The sequence below is a fragment of the Chelonoidis abingdonii genome, chromosome 4 (genome assembly GCF_003597395.2).
Source record: "Chelonoidis abingdonii isolate Lonesome George chromosome 4, CheloAbing_2.0, whole genome shotgun sequence".
NCBI classification, from domain to species: Eukaryota; Metazoa; Chordata; order Testudines; family Testudinidae; genus Chelonoidis; species Chelonoidis abingdonii.
The window spans coordinates 44,501,410-44,519,964 of NC_133772.1; the positions used below are offsets into that span (position 1 = coordinate 44,501,410).

At 42.2% G+C, this 18,555-nt stretch overlaps 1 protein-coding gene across 2 annotated transcripts in view; it reads right to left on the reverse strand.

Moving 5' to 3' along the window:
• The window catches only part of OSBPL5 (oxysterol binding protein like 5), a 208,714-nt gene extending 191,377 nt beyond the window's left edge, over positions 1–17,337 (reverse strand). The window contains exon 1 of one of the 2 annotated variants that reach the window (XM_032765512.2): positions 16,827–17,337. The gene's annotated coding sequence lies outside the window, so the exon portion shown is untranslated. The remainder of the gene's footprint in view (positions 1–16,826) is intronic. The other variant, XM_032765511.2, reaches the window with a different exon arrangement.
• Positions 17,338–18,555: the final 1,218 nt, after the last annotated feature.

An 18,555-nucleotide genomic window follows, 5' to 3' on the forward strand; every position in this document is an offset into this window, starting at 1 on the left:
TAGCAGTATAGCTCCCTGTGGGCACTAATTCCAGAATAGAAGTGCCTTTTTCTAGTTTAGTTTATGCTGCTTCCAAAGCAACATAAGCAAAACTGGGAAAAGGCACTCTTGTTCCAGAACAAGAGTGTCCATATGGGCATTTATAGCAGCATAATTATAATACAGTTATGCTGGTATAATTTCCCATTTAGACAAGCCCTAATTCTCCTGATTTACTTCAGGCTGGAAGATAACAGTATTGACACTTAGTGAGGGGGAAACCTTCCATCAGATTCTGCCCTCATTTATACCCATTTCTCCCCACTGATGTTAACAGGATTGTATGGGTGTTGTTAAGAGTACTGTAAAGTGCAGCCAGAGAAACCCATTCATAGTACAAACACAAGATGTATTGGTCCTACAAAACCTACTGGTACCTAACTGATTAACTATTTACATATATGCAGAGAGAGCATTCCTGTAACTGGTATAAGTGACAGCAACATTCGAAGGTTTATGAATTTCTACCATAGCAAAGAACCAAAATCATTAAAACTAATTTTGTCATTTCCTCAATGTACATCTCAATCTTGTCCCATGTGCTTTGAGGAACCTTTCTAGAAATGGGAAAGAAATGAAATCCAGACTCCCCGGCAAGTGGGAATTAATAATCCCCACTATCCCTATTCCTCTCCTTCCATCGTGAAATAGGAGCCATTGTAGTTGAATATACTCAACAAGAATAACGAGTCAATGAATTCATCTGGTTGGAACTAGTCTAAGTTATCTGATGTTTCTGACTTATTGTGCATTTGGGGCCTGAACCCGTACTAGGATACACAAGGCTGCTCTTGGCATAGAAACCTGAGTAGCCAATTCACCCAAAGCTACTCTGAATAACAGAGGCCACTGTGCATGTCATAGAGTGTTGTGCAAGACTTGTCACATTACGGATGACAGGAAAAGTGGACAAGTCTGAGGAGGGGAATGGGTGAATCAAGGCACTTATGAAGGTACTGCACATGCTGTATGTCTAACCATGCAGTTAGGGAGGGATTTGAGAATCTGGCAGTTACATCAACTCCAGACAGGAGAGGCTACCTTCAGAAAGTTTTCCCCCCCGAGGTCTAAAGACACTGCATTTCCCAAACCTCATTAGGAGTGACTGAGGCCTTGGCTACACTGGCGCTTTACAGCGCTGCAACTTTCTTGCTCAGGGGTGTAAAAAAAAGACACCCCTGAGCGCTGCAAGATACAGCGCTGTAAAGCGCCAGTGTAAAGAGTGCCGCAGCGCTGGGAGCGCGGTTCCCAGCGCTGCAAGCTAAACCCCATAAGGATGTGGAGTATGTGCAGCGCTGGGAGAGCTCTCTCCCAGTGCTGGCGCTGCGACCACACTCACACTTCAAGGCGCTGCCACGGCAGCGCTTTGAAGTTTCAAGTGTAGCCATACCCTGAGACAAACTCTCAAGTCTTCAGCTGTAGGGTGCTCTGGGTTGAATACTGAAGAAGAGGATTGAAGTAAGATGTGGATTCAAATGTGTACAAAGATAAGGTGCTGTAGGGGTTGGTTACCCACTCCTGCCCTGAGGGGTTTAAAAAGCGGCCTGGGAGGGCTTGAAAGCTGCAGTTCTAAAAGCTGGGCTTACTGGGGAAGTGGCTGCAGCTGGGCCACACCCTAATCAGGCCATAGAGGGAGAAGGGCCTGGCTGCAGGGAGCTAGATACAGGGTACCTGAGTGGAGCAGGGTTGCAGAGGGCAGCCCAAGGGGTAGGCAAAGGCAGCAGGTCCAAACCCCTTTGCCTATGATGAGTGGCTGACTGCAGTCTGCCCCAGTGAACGGGGGGCTAGATGGAGACTGGGCAGAAGCCAAAACTGAAGCAAAGTGGGGATAGTGGGTTGGATGCTTCCCCAGCGAGGGGAGACCCAGATTGGTGGGGTACTGCAAGGGGGCAGCACCCCAGTTAAAAGGGCACAGGGTCCAGTGAGGGACATGGGGGCCAACAGGACAGGTGGATCACTGGCCTGCAGAGGGCGCTCCTGGCTGGCAGTGAGCTAATTCCCAAGGACAATCAGCAGGAGGCGCCACAGGTATGAGTCCACACGTCTACAGGCGCTCATATACTCTGGTAACAAGTACAGTATAAGGATCTGATACACCTCCCATTCAAGTCCACCTGAGTCTTTCCATTAGTTTCAATTGGAGCTGGATCAGGCCCTACCTACCTACATATATTAGACAGAAGTAAAGTGTGCACTTCATACAAGTGGGGACCAGAGATACTTTGCCATTCCCTTCACAGAGTCTCCTGAGAAGCACAGCTCTGAATTGTGGGCAATAACAACACTTATCTACTGGGAAGGTCTGAGACAACACAAAGGGAGAGAGTTGTGAGAAAAGAGTAAGAGGCCGTGGTTTGCTGAAAGTTAACATAACTCTGAATTCACAGTACCTGTGCTTTTTATCTAGATTTATTACAGCAGAGCAGAGGTACCAAGACATTCTTCGAGTTTCATTAACCTCTCTTTTCCCAGTAAAATTGGGACTGGCAAGTTATTCAGTCTTAACTGGTAGGTTTTCCAGAACTGGCACTGACCATGGCAGTTTCTCACAAACTCAGAGATATAAACACAGAGGAAAAAAAATCACCATTTGCTAAAAAAGTCTGAATGGAAAATAATAATTTAAAAACATTAAGTGCCATAACACTAGTCTAAATTCCTTTACTGTGGTAGTCAGAACAGTTTCTGATGTTTGCATGGTTATCTAAATATTGTATCAGATAAAAGAGCACTTTCATAAGAGAAGGCAGGAGGAACTATTTTCTCGGACTACGTTTAGGAATGTAGGAGTGCCTGATAAATGCTTTAATGTTTACAAGTCAGCAAAGACACATTAAGAACCAATGAAAAACTCATGGAGGGTTGGGAAAAACTGGAGGCTGGTAATAATGGCCCCGCAGCACTGTACCCCATTTTCCCAGACCCAATAGAAGCAGTTCTATGGGTCCAAAGTTTGTGCTGGGGAAGTTGACAAGCCACAAAAGTTCCCATGAAAAGAAAATACAGCCTGGAGTTTCATTAGCAAGGTAGACAGCACTGTAGGAAAGAGATCTTTACTGAGCATGCCTAGAGGCCAGTGTTGCATGCAGCCAGGCCTACATTTATTCCATAGCATCCTGGCCACCAACTTGCATTCCTGAGCTCTAGAGATGTCACTTACCAACTAGCTCCTCCTGAAACCAGACCCTCTTTCACCAGTCCCACTCATTATACTATATTTGCGTTTCTGGGGGCAGCTGTGACTAGGGAGAAGATGAGGTAGCCCTGGCCTACTGAAGCTCTCTGGTGAAAGATCAACTATATTTTGTGGGGAGCAGCTTATCATGGGGAAGTGGAAGTAGACTATGGGACAACCAAGGAAATCCTCTTACAGGCTCCCTTATGCAAGAGGGAATGATCTGGGTCCCCTAAAACAGTGGTTCTCAACCACAGGTACATCAACTCAACTGGGTATTTGCCTAGTTTTACAACAGGCTACATAAAAAGAAACAGTGAAGTCAGTGCAAACTAAAATTTCAAAGTGACTTGTTTTACACTGCTCTATACACTATCACTGAAATATAGGTACAATATTTATATTTCAGTTGATTTATTTTATAATTATATGGTAAAAATGAGAAAGTCAGCAATTTTTCAGTACTAGTGTGCTGTGATACTTTTGTATTATGTCTGATTTCGTAAGCAAGTGGTTTTTAAGTGAGGTGAAACTTGAGAGTACAAAAAACAAATCAGACTCCTGAAAGGGTTACAATAGTCTGGAAAGACTGAGAGCCACTGCTCTAAAACCAAGCTGTCTTTAGAACAGGATGCTTTAAAAACAAATAAATAAACAAAAAAACAAACATTTTAACTTCAAATCTTTACACATTTTCCATTAAGTCTTTGTAAGTGCCCTGTCCCTATCAAACATTTGTTGGATAATGATGACTAACATGTTCATTTAATAAACACACAAATACTTACTTATTTTGAAGCAGTAGGATGGACTTTTAAACCATTTAGATATGAATGACTGGTAAAGCAGCCCTGAATGTGAATACTAGTCTCTCTGGGATGCCAAGACGCTGGAACTGCTTCTTCAAGCCTGACATGGATGGGGCATCATTCTTACTACTGTATATTTCAGTGTTTTATAATCCAGCAGCCACTGCCAGAACTGACAGGTTCAGAGCCCCAGCACATATGATGCTACCACTGAAAAAAAAAAAATACCCACTGAGCTACCCAGGAGTGCTTTGGATAAAGTCATTGAAATAGTAAACTGGCACATTTTGAAAGCAATCCATTTGCAGTAGACCTGGCTTCCCTCCGACACCAATTAATAGCGACACAAAAATCCTTGACTGCTAAATGTGGAGATTCTCCCCATTGAATTTAGACTTAAAGACATCTCTCAAGGCTAAGCAATCTCTAGGAAACATGACACATTTATCTTGGGATTATGTACGCTGTTTCCCATTTTGGAAAGAGCTTCTGCTCAGCTGCATTTTGAGGATTGTTTGGAATCACATACAATATGTACGCCTCCTGTTTTCTCCCTGCACCTCTGTGGTGAATGTAGCTTTGTAACTGTTGCCATTTTGTTTTCTGTGTACTTCACGTCTAAAGGACTAGGAATCTTCTCTTGGCTGAGGTAGCTGCCATTTTGTGAGGCCGCATATTATTGAGCTGACTGCTCCTTCACAAAGACTTTACTTTCGTTCTTTCCCCTTACTCTAAAATAAAAGGCATTCCAACTGAAACGTATAGCTGCTTTTTTTTTTATATGGAAAAACAGAACTTTCATTATGTTCACGTCAATAGTATGTGCAAAACGGCCACAAACAATCCAAACCTAAACCACTCCCACCTTTACCACGTAAGGCACGTTTCACTGCCCGTAACTCGCAGTCCCAGCTGTTTGTCCTGCCCTTCTGGATGGATATGGCACATTATCATTTCCATCAGTTCCAGTTCCTACTATTTTCAACTCTGTCAGCATAGTTGGTGCTATAACTGGGCTATAACCCTGTCTCCAGTGCCATAATTTCTGTATCATTAAAGGCCATTTGGATTTGAGAGGAAAACATTATGGTAGTTTCAGACTTAGGCTTACATATCTGCCAACATTTCAGAGCTATAAATAGGGATATTTGGGGAGAAAAATGGGGATGCAGCTTTTAATTCTATTGAAATACTGTACTTTGGGAATAAGAGAGCTTTCTGGAAAGACAGCATGGAAAATTATGAATTCACAGCAATCTGTAAACTACAGAGAATAGAGTTAATGCTCGGGATTTTTTAAATGCCTTAATGCCTTATTTTCCAAGCACAAACATTTGCTCACTTCTTTTTTGTTATTGTGGTCACCCCTTACTTGCTTTCTACTTTCTACTGGGGATAAATGCAATAAGCAGGCACCATTGCAGCACATAAGTAAGAAGCTACTTATGAAACGTGCTGCAAGCCTTATTTGCATTCATTTGAACCATTTACCAGTCTTTTACCAAAGCTGAGGATGGCTGGCACCTTCCTTGCAAGCAAGGCATGTTTGGTTTAAAAATGGAATATTCAAATGCCACAATTTGTAGGACAGAACTTTTTTCTTGATCTTTTTATTGCCTGCAGACTGTCAGCAGATAATTAAAGTGCTGGAAGAACAGTAAATGAAAGAGTACAGAAAATAAAAAACTTGTATTGCCTCAGAACAAACCAACTGTCCAGCCCCTTTCCAGGAAGGTACCTCAGTCTTCTGCAAAGGCTCTGACTTACAGCTCTTGGTAGATAAACAAACTGAATTGGACCTCCTCATATGATACCATGGATAAAAAGGGCTAACACAGTCCTTGGATGCATACATGGGAGAATACTCAGCAGGAATAAGAAGATGATATTATCTCGATATGTGGCATTGACAAGCCCATGGCCAAAATACTGTGTGACGTTCACTCTTTAAAAACCATGTTGAAAAATTGGAGAGGGTTCAGAGAAAAGCTACAAGAATAATTCAAGATTGGTGAAACACTTTACAAGGAAAGACTTAAGGAGTTCAACGTATTTAGCTTATTGAACAGAATGTTAACAGGGAACATAATCATGGTCTATAAGTACATACACGGGGGAAAGTTGTTAGATAGTATTGGGCTTTTTAAACTACCAGTCAAATATCCCATGGCTGAAAATTAAAGCTAGAAAAGGCCAAACCGGAAATAATGTGCACATTTTTAATAGTCGGGATAATTAACCACTGGAACATATTACCATGTGATGTGGAATTAAAGTAGGATGTGTTCCTAAAACAGATTGTTTAGTTCAACCACAAGTTGAGTTTTATGCAGGACATGCTGGGTGAAATTCTATGGCCTGTGTTATGCAGGCAGTGAAACAAGACGATTGTAATAGCCTCTGCCAGTTTTAAAAGCTATTATATTACTTTTGAGAAACACCAGTTCAAATATGGGAGTTCTAGCCTTTCTATTGGTTCTCATTCATTTACAGGGAAAGCATATAGATAGAGTATAATCCTGAGCTCTATAACTCCATTCTCAGGCACAATTAAGCAGTGCATAAAACTCATTGCAAAACAACTGACAAAGCACTCAGTGATGAGGAGGGAGTACTGCTAAAATGGCTGAATATTCCTAGCCCTGTAACACTACATGTGTTCGCCACTACCTCTGTTGAACTGTTCCATTTGAAAATTATGCCACAGCAAAACTACTTTTTAACTTTTTTATTGTTTCATTTGCTATTATGCACAACCTCCCTAAGCAATTTATTCCAGTGCTTAATCACTCTGACCGTTAGAAAGTTTTTCCTAATGTCCAACCTAAACCGTTCTTGCTGCAATTTACGCCTATTGCTTCTAGTCCGAGCCTCAGAGGTTAAGAAGATCAATTTTTCTCCCTCCTCCTTGTAACAACCTTTTATATAGTTGAAAACTGTTATCATGTCCCCTTCGCAGTCTTTTTTTCTCCAGATTAAACAAACCCATTTTTTTCAATCTTCCCTCAGAGGTCATGTTTTCTAGACCTTTAATCACTTTTGTTGCTCCTCTTTGGACTTTCTTCAGTTTGTCCACATAATTCCTGAAATGTGGCGCCCAAAACTGGACACAACACTCCAGTTGAGGCCTAATCAGCATCGAGTAGAGCAGAAGAATTACTTCTCGTGTCTTGCTTACAATACTCCAGCTAATACATCCCAGAATTACATTTGCTTTTTTTGCAATAGCATCACACTGTTGACTCATATTTAGCTTGTGATCCACTATGACCCCCAGATCCCTTTCGGCAATACTCCTTCCTAGGCAGTCATTTCCTATTTTGTATGTGTGCAACTGATTGTTCCTTCCTAAATGGAGTTCTTTGCATTTGTCCTTGTTGAATTTCATCCTATTTACTTCAGACCATTTCTCCAGTTTGTCCAGATCATTTTGAATTTTAATCCTATCCTCCAAAGCACTTATTTGAAGAAAGGATTCAAATCTGGCTACAAATAAAAACGTGTATCTTTGCAGTATGAGTAATTTCTGACTAATGGCGTGGTGTTAATGTGGTTTTCCTTCAAAAGATACAGGGTGATATCCTGGCTCCACTGAAGCCAATGGCCAGGATTTGACCCACAGTATCATTCAGTGAAACACAGAAGCCAAGAAGGGGATGGATATATGTAATATGTTTGTATGCCAGTTAACTACATGATATTAAACTATACGGGCTCAAAGGTCCTGCAAACCTTTATTCACATTTGTAGTCCTTACTTAGGGAAGAAAGCCCATTCAAGTCAATGAGACGTTCCATGTGAGTAAGATTTGTAAGACTGAAATCCATGCTAGTTGGTTTCTGTACCGCAGAAGCTGTGAAAATCCCAAAATGAGAATTTCCCCAGAAGCCCAGCCCATCTTTAAAGCAACTAACTTTACAGCACTACAGGGAAAAGTGATCATTTGCCCAGAAGCAGTTATCCAAGTGACATTCTGATACGCGGTGAATTGGTGTTTTCATAAAGAAATAAAGCATTGGCTTGTAATATTTGAACTGCTATTGGAAGTATCATTTTTGACACAGTACATTGATACCTGTCATCATAAGAGGAAATGTCCTTATTGCTACCATTGTTCAACAGTTGAGGGAACATTACCAATAATTAGCAGTGGCTCTCTATTAACTATGCATCTTGTAGATAACAATGAGGTGCACGTTAATACAATGCAATTACTTGAGGACAGCTTTATAGCAGGGAACAACATATTGTGCTTTTCTGGGAAGGGAAATTTCAAGCACTTCAGGGATTATTTTGGTTAAATTGCTTCTGAGTCACACCATCCGTTTGTTGTATTTACAGCGTTGCTCACTTGCTTTTCTCATCTACTCCCTACCTACTTTCTACTCCCTCATGAAGATGTACCTGGTCATAGAAAGGGCAAAACAGGAACAGTTGCACAATCTCTCCTCTCATCTCATCGACAGTCATTATCCTGTATTGGGATAACTTTACTGGGTTATTTTTATTAATTTGTGTTACGGTAGTACCTAACGGCCTCGACTGAGACTGAGGGCTCATTTTGCCAGATACTGGACAGGCACACAGTAACAGACAGGCCAAGCGCCAAAGAGCTTATGGCTAAATACACAAGACAGACAAAGGGACAAAGGCTGGGAGGAGAAACAGAGGCATGGGAAGCTGAAGTGACATGCCCAAAAACACACAATGGCTCCAGGGCCAGAACCCCAATTCCCTATCCACTCCCACACTGCCCTTCCAAGGTCTGAAAGGTTCTTCACAGAAAGAGCCTCTTTAAATCCCAGAACAGCTCACCACTCAGAAGACCAGGTCCACTACACCTACACTGATGGGTGTTTTCTCATTAACCATCTGTTTCCTCCCTTGGGTTAATGCCAAAACTTGAATATTAATTCAAAATAAATTGTATTAGATGCATGATCCATTTTCTGTTCTGGGTCTGTACAGCACCTAGAACAGTCGTGGTTCATGACTGGGGCTCCTTGGTGCTACCACAATATAAATAAATAATACATAATGATAATAGTGAAGTCAACAGACTTTTCCATGAGTCCAGGCCAGGATTTAGGGAGACAGTGTATGGTGATATTAGGCAGCGCAGGACGTATTTTCTTCATCTGGGAGCTAGAGAACCAGAAAGAACTACAGGATCTGTCTGAAAGTCTACAATGCAAAGAAAAGCTGACAGCACAACATCTGAGTACAGGTCAACTGACTCATGCTTGCAGACTTGGGTTGCAGGGCTAAAAATAGCAGTGTAGACATTTGGGCTCGGGCTGAAGCCCAGGCTCTGAAACACTGCTATCTGATAGCCCTGCAAGCCTGAATCACCTGACCTGGGCTTTGCGACTCAGTACCATCGGCTTTTTATCACATTGTAGACAGAGGTTCTCTGTCCAGCAAGCCTGACAGAACAAACCCCTTTTAGATTCATTCCAATCAAATTCTGTCTCTTCTCCATCATGAGGGGCATTATAAATAGTGTAAAACAGATACAGTGGGCCAAGTTAACTGGATTTACATCAGGCAGGAAAACTGGTCCATTATAAACAGAATCACAAACACAAATGTTGCGCGTTTCCAACACCAAACACCCATGTCCCTCTCTGGACTGACAATAGTAGAAATCTGTTGGGAATGCAGCTCAAATTATTGGCCTGGCCTGCTAATGCTCCAACCAGAATGAGATGAATTCAGTGTTTGGAGAAAGCCCTCATAAACCAAGTAAGGATTTTCCCTTTTATGAGAATTTTTTTTAAAAGCTGATGTTCAAAGCTGAATTGACTTTGACTCACATCTAAATGAAAAAGGTCACAGAATCAAAAGAAATCCACATATAAAAGAAAAAGGTCACAAACTTTTTTTCCACAGTGAAGAGGGGGAAAGATTCTTAATATCAGTAACAGACTTACAATACACAGTGGGGTTTCCTTTTAAAGCAACATGGCAAGAGAAAGCTGAGAGATTAATCTTATAAAATGTATATCTGTTCTACTTGTGCTTGTGCCAGGAGCTTATCAAAAGGAACCCACTAGTTCAACAGTAACTCCAGTGGTAATTTCACATCAGACTTCTAGGGATTCCATGGATCATTCAGCAGCCTTTCCTCAGTGAATTGCAACACATTCGCTAAGATGTTAAAAAGCCTTGGATCCTTAGGGTCACATCCCGCTTCCTTAGAAAAATGATTCAGGGTATGTGCCAGACAAATTCTCAAGACAGGGAGAAATTGTTCCTTCTGTTTTGCCAAGATTTCCCACAGTGACTAATAGCTAGCCACACCATGCTGTACAGCAGAGTTCCCTAACTCTAGTGAATGAGATGTGTAAATTGTTTACCAAGAGACTAGAGGCCTGTGTCATTACAATCAAAGAAAAGAGCTGCCACACTGGCTTCTGATTTATTTTATTTTATTTTGATGGGCTTTCACTGGCACTTACCTACAGGTAACAAAAATCACGACATCTTTGTAGCATGAAGAAAACCCAGCAGCTACCAGAGCTTCTACTGGCGCTGCGTTAGTGTGGGTGTAAAAAATATTTTTAGATTAATCTTGACTTTCAGTCTGAAAAAATAACCAGCTAACAGCGTTCAGATTGTTATCTCAGGATTTTATTTACATGCATTCCTCAAAACCACACATGCTGTTCGCTGCTTTTAGCCACATTCTGCATCAAGGACTCTTCTGATGCAGAAGCTGCGCAGACAGTTACTACCTGTTGTATCTTTATTTGGGGAGCAGGGTGCTAATTAAGGGAAGAGTTAATTGAAGAAGGATGGTTTTATGGTTAAGGCAATTGATTGGGACTTCGGAAATCTGAATTCAGCTCCCAGTTTTGCACCATATTTCCTGTGTGATCTAGGACAAGTCATTTAATTGTTCTGTGGCTCTGTTCCAGCGTACCAGTGATTGTCGATGCTAATTAAGGCTACGTAATATTTCCAATTTTAACACTCCCATTCCAGGGCTGATTGCAGTGTGTGACTTTTATTCAGTAACACAGATACTATATCATTCAAATGGAAACTGAATTGCTGCAAAACTATCACTATACTAGAGTTGATTTACCAAAAGGGCAGAGTTTTGTTTTGAATATATTTCATAAACATTGAGAAGACCGCTTTAAGCACCAAGAAAACATTATTGATCTTGGCTCATAGCAAAGAATCACAAGAGATTTTCATATCTTAGAGAACGAAAAACTGCATAAGAACAACCCACACCCGTCAAAGCTGCTGTACCACAAACATTATATTTTATAACTGAAAAAAAAAAAAAAGAATCCCAACCTAAGACTTTATGTGTTAATTTTCAGCCCAGAGCAAAGTTTTGTCTCCACATTACAAAGCCCACAAACCAAAGGGAGTATAATGGAAATATTGACACAACCTCCACTATAGCTATATAAACATAACACAAATACTCTGAGATTTCAGAGCACTCCAAAGGAAAGCTCCAACTCCAGAACAATGGGTACCTTTTAGTTTCTCTTTATCCACATTGCTAATTAAACAAGTACCTGGCAATTCTGCCTTGAAAAAAATCCTCTTTCATCCTTTTTGAAGGCCTGAAATCATGTAGAGGCAACATTAACAAACATACCAGTCAGCTGCTACAAATTCTGCAGAATATTTCTTAATCACCCAGTTTTCTTATGTTACACAGATACCTGCACACACAGTATCTGGATCCAAATAAAAGTACTATAAAAGGCCTTCAGACAGTATGTGGGAATAACTGATATAAAGTCTTGGTCCCTGGATCCATCTTTAATGAAGCATTCTAAGTCTGGACATTGTGATGCGGCAAGGCCAGACGGCTACAGTAAAGTACTGAGAAACAGGTCTGTTAGCCCCAGGCTAAACAAATCCCTAGGACCATGGTAACCAAATGGCAGTTGCTCCAGGTTAATCAAGGCACCTGGAGCCAATTCAGATCTTTCTAGATTGCAGTAGAGAGACTACTTTAACTAGAACACCTGCAGCCAATCAAGGCAGGCTAATCAGGGCACCTGGATTTAAAAAGGAGCTCACTCCAGTCAGGCAGGGAGGAGCCGAGGAGAAGGAGTGTGTGAGAGGAGCTGGGAGCAAGAAGCAAGGAGCTGAGAGTGAGAGAGTGTACTGCTGAAGATTGAGGAGAACAAGTGTTATCAGACACCAGGAGGAAGGTCCTGTGGTGAGGATAAAGAAGGTGTTTGGAGGAGGCCATGGGGAAGTAGCCCAGGAGTTGTAGCTGTCATGCGCTGTTACAAGAGGCACTACAGACAGCTGCGATCCACAGGCCCTGGGCTGGAACCTGGAGTAGAGGGCGGGCCGGGTTCCCCCCAAACCTCCCAACTCCTGATCAGACAGGAGGAGCTGACTCAGACTGTGGGTTCCACAAGAGGGGACGATCACTGAGGTGAAAAAATCTGCCAATAAGCGCAGGACCCACCAAGGTAGAGGAGGAACTTTGTCACAACATGTTATTTCAGGATTTTTTGTTTGCATGTTCTCTCACTTGGAAGCTGGGCGGGGAGGAAAAAAAACATTGCAACCATATATCTTTTTGGCTCCTGCCATCTGCAAAATGGCAGTCTACAGAAATGTTTGAAACAGCCTTGTCAGAATGCTGGCTGGAAATTTACAGTATGCTAAAATGTGTCAAATTATCATCATGGCAGCAGAATGTGGGTAATAAACTTTCAGTCAGGAAAACTGTATGTCAGGAGAGTAACTGATTAACAGAGATTCAGAAGCGAGAATTAGGAATGTTTATAAAGTGGACATCAAGATGGCAAAATCAAGGCAGCATGCGTTTCTGCTTAGTGGAACTTTGTTCTCTGGGGTCTCCACTTTAGGAGCTCATCCTACAGAGCAACAGACAGAACGTGGAAAGGTTTGGAAGTGCTGAGCCCTATTCCTTAAGTGCTAAGAAACTCTCAGCTCAACAGCTGCCCAGAGTGTGCTAAGAAGAGGGTGAAATTCAGCAACACCATTCTGAGCCTCTTACTTTCCCATAAAAATCCAGAGGAATGTCAAATGGCCAGAAAGAACATGTTGGTAGGTGAGGTTGGGTGAGGCTGGTATTTAAGTGCAGTCCCATGCATTTCAGTTAGGTACACAGCAACCACATTGCTCCACAAAAGTTACTACAAGCTCCACGTCTAGTATCTTCTTGTAGCAGTGTGTGCTCAGTGTCAGGAGCCATGCATTCTGGAAACTACTATGCAAATCCCAGCACAGGCAGTCTAAAGAGTACCAGCCATGCGTAAGAACAGCCGCAGTTGGAGACATGAGGGTGAAACAGGCCACCGTAATTCCTTTCCAAACAGACACAGTCTAATTGCCAACTGCCATTTCTTAAGATATATCTTGTTTTCCTTTACAATCTCCTTAGTAACCACTGCAGGAATGTATGCACACCTGAAATGTGCTGCAAGAGACATCTCACCACGGAAAGTGGAGCCATGAAAAACAGCTGTTTTCACTGAGCAAATCCTGTGGTAATGCACACAAGGCAGAGAGGCATCACTAATGAAGAAACCCCAAATTAGGCTTCTTGCCCTTTAACTCAGTGACTATAAATTGCAGATACAGTGGCTGAAACAGCTTTCTACTGGCTTGGTGAATCAGAAGCCGGTAAGCACCATGTCCAGCATACGTGGTAGCGGCTTAATCTGTGCTGCCTCCTAGTTCTAGTTCCAGAGCTTGGCAGGATCTAGCCCTAGAAGAGTGAGGGCCTGGTCCAATTGCCACTGAAGCCAATGGGAGTCTTTTCATTGACTTGAATGGGCAATGAATGGATCACCTAGACAATGAATCAGTCAAACGCTAAATCAGACTGATCTAACTAAATACTGTAGCATAATATAAAATAAGCAGGACTAAATACTATCCTGTCCTGCTCTTCAGGACAGGTACTACTGATTTCAAAAGGATCCCGCTGAGTATATTCAGGAGCAGAATGTGGCATTAGCCTGAAGGTACTGCAGATTCCAAACCATAAAAGCTTTTTCAGGGTTGTTCAGAGAGACTCATCCTCTCCTATGCTCTGTCCAGTAACGTGCCCTGTTAAATACACAGCCCAGTAATAGAAACTGAAATTCAGTCCCTCTCTCCCACTCAGCTAATGAGTCAGTGTTGCAATAAAACATATGGAAATTAAACGGAGAGGCCATAAAAAGAATACAGAAGCAAATCCTTCCCTCCGCTATGTTTGTGCAACCCACATAGAATAAATCATTCCATAATCTCAGTACATTTACATAGGACTCAGGTCTCCAGTCTCCAAATGAAACCCAGATTAAGGTTCCTGCTTAAATCCTATTTTGCTGAATCAGACAGAATTTATCCTTGCAGTCCATGTGGGGCAGAGGAACCACAGGGATGTAGCCTCAAGCCAACAAAAGGACAGGAATACATTGCAAACCTCACAGATTACTGAACCAGTTCAAATATTATCCTCCACCTTCACATTCATTCCAGGGTCCCTCTCACCAACAAGGGCAGAGTGGCTGCCATTGCTTGCCCACTCCCAGTGCAGTCTGTGAACCACTGACAGAGTTTCACCAAGCCTATAGGGAAAGCTCATTCTGCTCTGGGCAGCGTTAATGTCTGCAGGTTTTTGGTAAGAAAAAGCCTACCTGTGGGGAGTGAGGGAAATACGCTGCAAAGGGCAGCTCTCCCCAGCACTTCCCTCCTCCATTGCCTAGTCATGACTTCTGAGAATTTGTATGTCAGGGAGAAAGATGGGGGTGGGGAGGGCACCCCACAGAGGGGAGAATAGTGACTATGTGAACCTCTTCAGCTTTGTTCCCCTTTGCCCTATGCACTGGGGTGAAATGTATGGGCCAAAGTGTTTAATTCAAGTTGAGTGACATAAATGTGTTGATGATAAAAATTAGTGATTTGCTAGTCCCACACTGACCTCAATTACTAGTTTCAGATTATACAGCACCTTTAGTCTTCAAAGCAATTGACAAATATAGATCCTGATCCTCCAAACTATTAAACACGTGTTTAACTCTATAACCATTTACTTCACTGGGACCAGTGCTCGGTTTAAACTTAAATCAGGTTTAAGTATTTGGATCAAAGTCATAATCTACCTCCCTTCATATTACAGGAAGTGCATTGAAAATGGGTCCCGCCAGTCAGACATAATGTATTTTTAAAGGAAACTATGTCACTTACAATAGCTCCCAATTCCTTTTGCCAAAATTGAGTTTGTTCAATTCCACCTCTGGCTCTAGTATAAAGGTGCTCTGAGTGCCTGATTGATTAGTTGTTGGAGAAAGAGCTAAACTATTCTGACTTTTCACTGTTTCCACTGCTAAATCCCAAAGTGCAAGAAATGCACTTTAAAAACAGTAATGAGCTCTGTGTGCACTGGCCTTGGTGAGCCATTCACAAAGTGTTAGTAAATTTAGCCACTACGCATTTCAGATCTGAAAGATTTTTGATTATTTCACTAGTTGAGCATTCCAAGCTCTTCTAATATATTTCACGTTGTGACCTTGTGTACAGATATATAGATATAATTCTGTAGGTAGCCAGCCTGTGTTGTCAGAGAACAAGGTATAAATAGCCTGATTTTAAATAAAGAGCTATTGTAACAGTGGACCTTTAGGGTAAATTCATTCAGAAAGGAAACTATTCTCTTTTATATACAGAAGTGACAGCTAGAATGTGTACAAATTTCACTTTCAGCACAAACACAGCCTTTCCTAGGATGTAACAAAACTGTGATCTGGATAAACAGGAAAATTCCATGGTCTCCTGCTTATACAAATATAACCACCATGGGGTACTGAGTCTAAGTACAATTATATTCTCTGGCATATGAATGAAAACAAAAGCAAATGCATATAATTGTGCAATCAGATGAGATCTCATTTAAAACAAAAAGAAAAGACTGAGTTGTTCTGTAATTATGTTCTTCTTAACACAATGTCCTGGCTTTCAATGAGATTTTGTTTTCTTTTGTTTTCTGTACATTTTGACTCAGGCAAAATTCCTAGTGATTTCAATGGGGATCTTTGCATGAGTAAGGGATGACAATTCAGTCTCCACAGGAAATGAAACCTCAGTTTCACCAAGTGTTTTTTTAGAAGTATGGCTTCTAATTGCAAGCTTGGAACTGTGGAAATTTTATTTTTTTAAAAGACAGCAGTGATGCTATGTTACTATGAATGAAAAAAAATGCCACAGAGAAACAAGTGCAACATACATTCAATGTGTGAAGATAATGGCACCATAAAGCAAGTATTGGTGCATTTCTTGTCTGATTCACTGAGGAATGGACACATGGTGCATGTTATATGCTGTCTACATGGGCGTTATTATTATGGTCTATTGGATTTTTGTGAAGTGCAACTTAAATATTTGTACTTGTGCCCCAAGCAAAGGATGGGTAGGCATTTCAAAAGTAAAGTATTATACACATTAATATTCCTGAGGCTTCTTCGCAAATGTTAATTTTCTGTCTGAGGAGGAGTCCCATATTTTCAAAGAAATAGATCCCAATGAATGCTGACTGCTCCATTGTGCGGGTGCATTTCTAGAAACGCAGACTCTGAATGTGATGTTGAGTTCACAAGGATTTAACTGTTAGCACTGTCTGGATTCCGTTATTACTACTGCATTAATAATGAGCGGCGAGACTGTAAAATCTGAGCTTCAATAGCACAGGTATTGTTCGTGGGGAGAAGGAAGATCTGCCAGTTCACAAGGCATAAGAAATCTCAGCTATCTCAAAATACACACACACATATTTTCGGCCAGCAGAAAAGATGCCTTACCTTCTCAGAGCGCAGTCCCTGATAGCTCGGATCGACAGAGCCACTGCCCCAAATCCTGCCGGAGATCAGTGGAGCAAATTTCCCATGTCCTTACTGCGTCCTCCTCACCATAGCAAAAAGTTCCTCTCAACACATCGCCACCGGGTGTCTGACATGATGCCCAGCTCGGTTGTGGCTGCCAGCCTCTCTCCCCCGCTCCTGGATTTAAAGATCCTTCTGTGGGGCCAGGCAAGTCTTCCTCCCCCTCCGAACTGTCACCGTCACCAGGTCTCCCCCATGCAAGGCTCGGTGCCTGGTGGGCTGTGCTGTCAGTTGCAAGCAGCCCCTGCCTTTTGCAAGCAGTTGTTGCTTCCCTTGCTCTAACTCCTTCGGTCAAAACATTGGCTATTTACGCGTAAGCTGCCCTCTGAGGCTGCCCCTTCTCGGGCCGATTCGGAGGGAGAGCAGCAGCAGCAGCGAAACACAGCGCGAAGGAGAAAGACATTTACATTAGAAAGCTATACAGCTGTTTGAGGGAGTCTGCAGCAGGAAATACCAGAAGACTTATCCAACCACATTAGAAAGGGGGGGGGGGGGGGGGGGGAAGGAAAGGAAGCATGTAAAACCTGGGCAAGGATCATCGAACCCTGGATTGGATTTTAACATTGTGTTTGCCCACTTTTATAATTGAATGGAGCGGGAGGGGGAATTACTTTACTTGAAAAACAAAAACAAGACATCAGGACCAGATAAATGTATAGCAACTATTTACCCAAGAGTGCCACAGACTTTATTACTCACAGAATGTGGAGTTTCTAGCACTCTAATAAACCTTCCTCTGCTCTCTCTTCCCCCAGAGTTTGAGATTTTCTTTCTCTTAGACGTTCAAAGCCTGCAGAACAGAAAATGGGAGCAGGCTTACGCAGACAAGGGACATGCTACCCCCTATTGGACAATCAATCTCCAAAAGAGGCATTTAATTAAAATCTGAAACAACTGGGGAGTGGAGAGGCACAGGCTAAAGTAAAAAGAAGTTAATGGCGAAGGTCTTACCATGAACAATAATTTACCTTTGATTTACACACAGTTTTATGAGGTGGGTTTTAGCCCACGAAAGCTTATGCTGAAATAAAGTTGTTAATCTCTAAGGGTATATCTACACTACGAAATTACTCTGATTTTACAGAAGTCGGTTTTTGGGAACAGATTGTATAAAGTCAAGTCCATGCGTCCACATTAAGCACTTTAATCCAGCGATGTGCGTCCATAGTACCATGACAAGTGTCGACTTCCAGAGCGGTTCACTGTGGTAGCTATCCCACAGTTCCTGCAGTCCCCGCTGCCCATTGGAATTCTGGGTTGAGCTCCCAATGCCTGACAGGGCCAAAAATTTGTCATGGGTGGTTATGGATAAATGTCATCAGTCAACCCTCCCTCCATGAAAGCAATGGCAGACAATCATTTTGCGCCCTTTTGCCTGGATTGCCCGAGCAGATGCCATAGCACGGCAAGCATGGAACCCGTTCAACCCTTTTTCACTGTCTACTGGATGCTGCTGACAGATGCGGTACTCCAGTGCTACACAGCAGCAGCTCCTTGCCTTTGCAAGTTAGCAAAGACGGTTACCAGTCATGCTGTACCATCTGCTGCTTTGCAAGTTGGCAATGACGGTTACCAGTCATACTGTACCATCTGCGTCAAGTATCAGAGGGGTAGCAGTATTAGTCTGGGTCTGTAAAAGCAGCAAAGA